Here is a 6,310-nt window from a genome sequence, read left to right as displayed (position 1 = left end):
CAGAGCAAAATCAGGGACCGACGGTTTAGGTTCAGGATTCGATTGCGGTTCGGAGACCCAAGAGAGACATACGGTTACCAGCTAGGTATACAAATACATTCATTGCTTATGCACTTCCGGTAGAGAGTGTCAATGAGATAGTTCCTACTACATCCAGAGAGGCTGAGCAGAGTTCAGAGGCTGATTTGTGGGAGGATGCTATGCGGGAAGAGATGAAATCTCTTTAGAAGAACGACACATGAGAGCTTATTGAGCTTCCAAAGGGGCGGAAGGCTATTGGTTGCAAATGGGTATATACGAGGAAGGATAACATTGAAGGCACTTCGGTCAGGTTCAAAGCTAGGTAAGTAGCGAAGGGCTATGCACAGGAAGAAGACATTGATTACAATAAGATCTTTTCTCCGGTGGTGAAGCACTCTTCGATTCAGATCTTTCTAGCTTTGGTGGCACAATTTGGTTTAAAATTGGATTAATTGGATGTGAAAATGACATTTCTTCATAGTGATCTTGACGAGGAAATCTATATGACTCAGCCATTAGGGTTTCGAGCTAGAGGAAAGGAGAAATTGATTTGTAGGCTAAAGAAATCGCTATACGTATTAAAGCAATCTTCACGAAGCGATTTGATAGGTTTATGCTTGGTCATTCGTACATTAGGAGCCAGTTTGATCATTGCGTGTATTATCGCAAGTTGCGAGGAGGTGCGTATATCTATTTATTGCTTTATGTCAATGACATGTTGGTTGCTTCTATTTCTAGATCTGCTATAGATTAGTTAAATGTACAGCTTTCGAAAGAGTTCGAGATGAAGGATTTGAGTGAAGCGAAGCACATTTTGGGGATGGAGATTAGTAGAGATAGAGATAATGGTAGAATTTGTTTGACACAGGTGGCTTATTTGAAGAAAGTTCTACATAGATTTAATGTGAATATGGAGACAAAGCCAGTTAGTGTACATTTGGGAGCCCGTTTGAATCTTTCAACTGACCTCTCACCGAAGACAGTTGAAGTTAGAAAGCTGATGTCAAAGACTCCGTATGCGAGCACAGTTAGAAGTTTGATGTATGCCATAGTTTGTACGAGGCTGAATTTGTCACAGGCAGTGAGCATGATTTCAAGATACATGCACAACCTAGGTCTGGGTCATTGGGATGCTGTGAGATGGATTCTGAGGTACATTCGAGGTACTCTTAACGTTGGTTTGGTATTTAAGCGGGACACTAGCGGTGGACATCTATGTATTGGTTACGTTGATTCAGACCTCGCTGGAGATTTGGATAAACGCCGGTCAATGATGGGGTATGTGTTCACTTGAACCATGCGCCAGTGTGTTAGAGATGCACATTGCAGTCTATGGTGGCTTTGTCGACGACGGAGGCAAAGTATATGGCGATTACGAAGGCTGTTAAGTAGGCGATTTGGCTTCGAGGACTTTTGGAGGATCTTGGTGTTTCGCAACGATCCGTCACCATTTATTGTGATAGCATGAGTGCTATCTATTTGGTAAAGAATTAGGTTTTCCATACGAGGGCGAAGCATATCGACGTTCGTTATTACTTCATTCGGGATGTTCTTGAAGATGGGGATGTGGAGCTCGAGAAGGTCCACACAAAAGACAATCCAGTGGATATGCTCATAAAGGTGGTTCTGAGCAATAAGTTTGATCATTATAGAGACTTATTGCAAATTCGTGATTGTTGAGGTCGTTCGCAGTCATTTGGATGAACTACGAGTGGCTTGATCCCTTGGGAGAGTGGGTACATAGGCAACCACATTGGTGCAGCCGGATTTGGCGAGACAACGCATTGGTGCTCATGTTGGTGTCGGCTCAATTTTGAGAACACTTCGCCGAGGTGGATAATCGTAGAAAACGGCATCGAATTATTCAAAGTGTTGAAAAACGTAAAAATTCAGCAGCCTGGGTGTAGTGCGTGCCACACCCAGGTATGGCAGAATCTGCCTATTGTTAGGGGTGTGGTGCGTGCTACATCCGGGTGTGGCAGACTCGTTTTTAGATTCCTACCCTGTTTTGGATTGGGCTTGTTATAAATAGAAGCACATGTTTCTAGGGTTAAGAGAGAGTTTGAACAGAGAATTTGGGTTCTTTTGAGCACTTTGAGAGGGAGATTTATTGTGAGGGAGTGTGAGATCATTAGTTGGGTTATTTTGAGAGTTGTTTGAGAGATTGTAACCCGTTGTTTCTCCTTCATATAGTGAAATCTCCCCATCCCCTCTCCGTGGACGTAGGCAATTAACGAACCACGTAAATTTCTTAGTTTGTGTGTGATTTTAGTAGTTATTTTGTGAATTGCACTCGTTTTTGGTTTTGGTTCATCGCTCGCCGACTCGTTTGGGTTTATTGCGAGCATGCTTCTGCATGGCGCGTGACATTATGCACTTGAGACTAATTTTAATGATCAAGAGATCCAATCTTAGATATAATGAACATCAATGAACTCTAATATATCATAAGAACTACATATATATATTTTATATTATTTAGTTTTCTCACATCCGTTTAGTATCCAGATACGTATCTGTATATGTATCCGTATCTGTATCCGATTTTAACGGATATATATATGAGTTCTCCTTACTGAGACACATCCGTATCCGTATCTTCAATTATCATGTAAGTAAGGTTCTACTCTTTCTTCCTACAAATTATTTTCCTTTGTATCATATACTTTAAATAGATGTTACCGCAATTTCTAGAATTAGCTGCTTATTTGCAAGTCTTGGAAAAATATTGCTGTCAGGTTTGTACTAGAGCAAAGAGAGAACCACCACCAAAACTCGCTGCCTGTCTACTGTTTAGAGTTTTGACATGAATGTAGGTCTAAAATCTAATTACTAGCTTAAGAATAGCGTCTAATCACATGTTACTTTTGCTTTCGGCAAGCATGCTCTTATCGTTGCACGACCTCTGACAGAAATCACAGTATGTCAACGCACGTTCAACAAAGAAACAGGGTTACAAGTTGTAACTTACAACTTTGAGAACTTACTACGATCTCCTCCGCCGCTACCCTCCATAAACACAGGTGGGCATAGGGCTGTCCATCCGGGCCGGCCCGGCCCCGCCCCGGCCTTTTTTTTTTTAAATTTTGTTTTTTTTTATTTTTTTAAATTTTAACAAAACCATAAATTATAAATTATTATAAAAAATGTCATAAATTTTATTAATAACTTGAAATGAAATGACATAAATTACAAGTACAAAAAATGATAAAAATAACTTCTTTATTAATAATCGGTAAATCCTTTACAAGTATAAATTTATTTCGAAATTCGTCGCATCACAATAGATGAGTACATCCCAACTAGGTTGGCACCTACTCACCCATATCACTATCATTTGCAACTTTTTTCGAAATAATTTAATTCAAATTTAAAGCTAAGAAATAAAAATTACAATTTTATGAATATTATCTAATCATTATATCTATCTGCTAGTCCCAACTCTTCAAATTTATCTTCAATCATAGCAATCCGTTCGATGCCTTGTGTTCGCTTCTCGTATCTCCACCAATCCTGTAAGCACATCACCGCTTGTACAGTATACGGATCTAAGCATGTCCTGTGGTCGTCGATCAAACGTCCTGCTGTGCTGAAAGCGGATTCCGAGGCTACAGTCGAAACCTGCACTGATAGTAAGTCACGAACCATGGTGGAAAGTATAGGATATGAAACTGATCCATATACTTTCCACCATTGGAAAATATCTAAAGAATTTCCTTGACATTTAACTAAGGAAGCAGATAAATATTCGTCTATTTCAGAAACCTCTAATCCTGATGAAGTTCCAGATCCACCAGTTAGTTCAGCTACCATTGCATACCTATCAAAACTTACACTTTTACCTCGACCTGTGCTCGAAGCTGAAGGTGCCGAAGCTGAAGACTGTTGTGTAGCTACACCATATCTAGCTGCATACTCATCATATAAGGTTTGAAAATAATTTCTAATAGCTAAATAATGAGTAGTAGCAGTAAGGGTGGATCCATCATCTAAGTCTATAATCTGTCCACCATATAATGATTGTAACAAACTTCGAAGGCCAATTTCCTTCAAGCATGGATCAATAAGAACACCAATACCAAAAATATGAGGAATAGGCCTAAAATACTTATTAAATTTACTCTCCATTTGAAAAATTATATTTCCAAAAGTATCATCCATACGATATTTTGCAAAAAATTTTTGAATATTTAAAATTTGTAAAGCAGCTAAAGTAATAGTTGGATAATAACAACCAGATAATAACATAGTAGCATCATAAAAAACTTGTAACATCTCATTTAATTTACATATAACTGTCCATTCATCTTCAGTTATTCCATAAGCACTACCAGAGCTAGAACTAGAAGCATAAAAATTTATAAAATCATTTATAATTTCTTTATATTCTATTGCTACAGATAACATTGCATAGGTGGAATTCCACCTATGGTCAACATCTTTTGGAATTAGTCTAGGCTTATAATTTTTTCTTTTACAACATTGTTTCCATCTTTTAATTCTCATTTCAGAAGCATTATGCATATTAGTAACTGTTCTAACTTTTTCTATCATGGGTTTAATTTCAGAAAATGCACTTTGAACAATTAAATTTAAAATATGACAGATACATCTAACATGAAAAAGCTCACCATGACATGGCAATGACAAAGTTATTTTCAGAAAATCAACAGCTACATTATTATTACTTGCATTATCTAGTGAAATAGTAAATATTCTTTGATCAATTTTTAGTTGTCCAAGTTCTTCAACAATTAAATTTGCAACATTAATACCAGTGTGTGCCTCTTCAATTGCAATAAAAGAAACAACTCTTTTAAACATTTTCCAACTTTCATCAATCCAGTGTGCTGTTATACATAAATAACCAGTTTGCACTCTAGATGACCAAATATCAGAAGTTAAAGAAAATTTGCAGTTTAAATTTTGAAAATAAGAAATTATTTTTCCCTGTTCCTCAACATAATATTTTAAAATATCACGTTGACAGGTTTGACGAGAAAATTTTGTAAATGCAGGATAAAAACCATCTCTAAACATATCTTCAAATTCATCATCTTCTACTAATTTAAAAGGAAGGTTTTTAAGAACAATAAACCTGATTACGCATTTCCGGGCTCGGGCAGCGTCATAATTCCAACTGCCGAGGGTACCTGATGAGGATGATTGGGAAAGCATAGACTGCCGGATATCACCTTGTAGATTTTGGCCTTTGTTGTGTTTTTCAATATGCCGTTTGAGATGGTTGGTGCCGCTCTTATGATGAGCTTTGAATATCTGGCCGCACAACGCACATTTCGCATTCTGAGAGATGATCCTACCGTGTTCATCCTTGGTGACGTCTATCTTCTCAAAAAAATTCCATACATCAGACCTCGGCCTTTTTGGAGCTCTTGGTGCCGTAGATTCGTCGCCACCAGATTCAGGATTAACACCGGTAGGATGAGGAGTTGTTGTAGGAGGACTCATCTCTGGATCGGTAGGAGTTGCATGTTGCTCTTCATAATCAGACCCAGAAGCCATTTGTTGGAAGTATTAGAAAATACAAAAGATTATAGGATAGTATATTAGTATGAGATAGTATAAGATTGTATAAGAGAGTAGTAGAGAGAGAAATAGATGAGTTCGGGCCGGGCTGGCCCGGCCCGGCCCGGATTCAACGGTCACATAAGTGACCGTTGTGGCCGGGCCGGGCCGGGCCGGTCCGGCCCGGCCCGGCCATTCGAAGAACCAGTGCCCAAATTTGGGCACTGTTCCGGGCCCGGGCCGGGCCCGGACAGGGCTCGTCAACGGCGACCCGGGCCCGGGCACGACCGGGTCGGGCCCGGGCCGGACACCGGGCCGGGTCCGGGCTCCGGGCTTTTTGGACACCCCTAGGCGGGCAACTGAACGAATTGAAGAAAGTACTTACATCAATAGCCAATCATCACATTAATTTCATATACCCATCCAGGCTCGAGGAAGCAAAGCAAATCTCATTCGCAAAGAATTTCAACCCTCTGTCTACCAATATTATCATCATACGGCCTCTGAAGAAAATTGACATTGCATTCTCTTATGTTGTTCTCCACCGTCCTCATCTTGCCATGCATAGCACCTTCTTTTCTTATGGTAGGAAACAATGATACCTGCCATTGGAAAACAAGGTTCGATGTTCAAGATGGGGAAGGTAAAGGATGACATGAGGGAGTTCAATATGGATGTGCTTCCTTGTGCGAGTGCACGGTGGGCGGGGTGCACGGTTGGGATATTGGTGGATAGAGGGTCGGAGTTTTCGTCGGGATAAGCG

This window comes from Asparagus officinalis, chromosome 3 (genome assembly GCF_001876935.1).
Source record: "Asparagus officinalis chromosome 3, Aspof.V1, whole genome shotgun sequence".
Taxonomy (NCBI): Eukaryota; Viridiplantae; Streptophyta; class Magnoliopsida; order Asparagales; family Asparagaceae; genus Asparagus; species Asparagus officinalis.
This window is presented reverse-complemented; position numbering follows the sequence as displayed.